The sequence below is a fragment of the Spodoptera frugiperda genome, chromosome 15 (assembly GCF_023101765.2).
Source record: "Spodoptera frugiperda isolate SF20-4 chromosome 15, AGI-APGP_CSIRO_Sfru_2.0, whole genome shotgun sequence".
Lineage (NCBI taxonomy): Eukaryota > Metazoa > Arthropoda > Insecta > Lepidoptera > Noctuidae > Spodoptera > Spodoptera frugiperda.
In genome coordinates, this window is record NC_064226.1 from 1,568,396 (window position 1) to 1,571,002 (window position 2,607).

The 2,607-nt window shown below is 33.4% G+C and overlaps 1 long non-coding RNA gene across 1 annotated transcript; it reads left to right on the top strand.

Moving 5' to 3' along the window:
• The first annotated feature begins 519 nt into the window (after positions 1-519).
• Positions 520-1,748, top strand: LOC126911447 (uncharacterized). The gene is made up of 2 exons (XR_007705988.1): positions 520-964; positions 1,312-1,748. It is a non-coding gene; the product is annotated as an uncharacterized LOC126911447 (long non-coding RNA).
• The last annotated feature ends 859 nt before the right edge of the window (positions 1,749-2,607 follow it).

The window sequence follows — 2,607 nt, forward strand, 5'->3', positions numbered from 1 at the left end:
GTATAAACTATTTGAAAAGGGTGAATAAACAATTGTCTGTATTTTTTTTAAATCTATTGAAAATGTTGAAAAGTGCATTAAGCATTAAAAGAAATTCCTCAAATATTTATGCGTGCGTTCAGAAATAATGACAAATTATCAACAGTTACGCGTGTGTTCAGAAATTTATTTTGTGTAAATTAAAGTTTCTTTTCACGTTTTCGAACAAACGATGCTCTTTCAATATAGTCTATTGGTGTGAATGACATTGACATTCGTATTGCGCGTTTTTTAAAATATGCAAAATTAAATGTATATTTTTCAATATTTCTGAAAGATTATTTTAATATTTTTTCGAGTTTTAAAGACTAAGAAGATTTTTACTTGCTAATAAGTGTTTGTTAATCAAGGTAAGTTCACATCTTCATATTAATTTTTAGTAATTTTGGTGACACACAATACTACAATTTGGTATACATGGTTATGCAGAAAATGTATGAGAGCTTTTTATTTTCAGTTGGGATTCCGTTTTTAACAATGCTACCAACCAGACGTACAAGCTTAGGCCGCAGAACTCGAAATACGGCAAGTCAAAGCAATATAAGAGCAAATCAAACTGATGAGCAACGCGAAGCGCGAAATGAACTTGAACTGAATCGATATCAAGATAGAAATGTTGTGTTTAATCCCCACAAAGCTGCATTCAGTTATAATGTGGCAATTGATTACAGTTCAGAGCAAATTGTTGCTATTGGACTAATGAACATTGTGTGTCCACATTGGGATTGAAATTCAAAAATGAAGCCTCTGGATTGTGTTACGCCAGCGGCCAAGTCAAATTGACGCCATTGGTACCGCCACCAGAGCCACTACATTCATTGGTTAATTTTTTGACTCATATCTAGCAGTACAATAATTGCTTTCAAATGACATCATTTGGGGCAACAAAAGTTATACGAGGCAATTTTATGCCTACTTTTAGTAAGTATAATGGCAAACGTTTTTTTTTAGTTTTAAAACCATGTAGTTGGTGCAAAATATGTCGAGTCAGTGATGTGTATTTTGTAAACAATAAGTCAAATACATAATAATAGTCTTTAATCCGAAGACTTAATCAGCACCATTTTATAACATGTTGTATTTTATAGTGGCATGAGCAAGGTGTTCTTGGTAAAGCCTACTGCCTAAAGCTGCCGTGGATGGCTGTTTAATGTCGAGGTTTAAAGTAGTTTTAATTTGAAATGATATAAAGTATTGTGGCAGTATTTTGCGAGCCACATGGTGGTACAATTTGCTATACAATTACCTGTATAGATATTTATATTCTTGCAGATTCAGGGATTCAAATATATCATCAAACAGGTTCCTTATTGCCAGTGCCTGTTGAAGACTATACATTTTTGCAAATATATTTTATGGACAATTCAGCAAGAGAAGTCGATCAGCGTTGCGCACACAACAACTCAGTAAAAAGATCCATTGTGATGAACAACTTCAAACATTTTTCCATCAAATCAACACAATGAATTAGTTGCATTAATCACAAATGCATTAGACCGCATGCCATCAGATAATCACAAAATTGTCATCAGAGCCGATAAGGCGCCTGCAGGATAAAATGCTGGACATTTTAATGTGCCAACAATTAATAAAGAGCGCGCGTGGTATTTAACTCAGTGTTTACTTAAAAATGCCAAGTTCTTCAATAGCGATTTGTAAAAATAGTATTGAAATTATTGAATCCTATGGAATAAACACTATTATGAAAATATATTTTGTTTTCTATTACATTAGTAAAGTCCTTTTCAGGTATAGTGAGATCAGGAAATTATGAATTCATTTTTATATGGAGGATATTATAGATTCCTGTTCAAATTGAATAGGGACTCATACCTAAGATAGCTCAGCTTTACAAAATAAGGTAGAGCATCATTGCTACGCGAAGGCGGTACGAAGTTCGCTGGGTCAGCTAGTAATATTGTAATATTCATTTTGTTTTCATGCGATGTCCAAGTCGATCTATTTGTTTAAAACGTTAAATATTTTTAATATTGGCATGATAATAACTTATGTAATAACTTAAGACAGAAGGTCCTTCAAGTAGACACTAAATAGATTAACCGACTTGGTATTACATGGATCTCACAACTTTTGACGGTAGAAAGACTGAGCTGCGAGACTTGGGTTTTTTACAGGATGTTTTTGATGGGATCTCACTTCTTTTTGTAGAGCCTTTCTTTTTGATACCATCTACTTCTAACGAATTTTGTTAAAGGTCTTATGATATTTTCTTATTTTTATATGTAGTCTTCCTCTTTTTCTTTTCCGGTACTACTTCTTGAGCTTCAGCCACAGTTTTTCTCAAAGCCCACTCCCTGTCTCTATGGGCTTTTCTCGGAGGCTTTGATGTCTCAATTTTTGACAAGTCTGGACGGTAAATACTTCTTAATCTGTTGTATTCACAAATTGATGATTCCTGCGCTTTAATACTTCCGAATCCATTGCGACTACTAGTACTGGTAGATATGCAAGATGTAAGAATACAATTAATACTTAAACGTAACTTTGGTCTCGTTATTTCGACCGACACTATTAAGTAATTATATTTGAAGACTAAGGTATTTATGT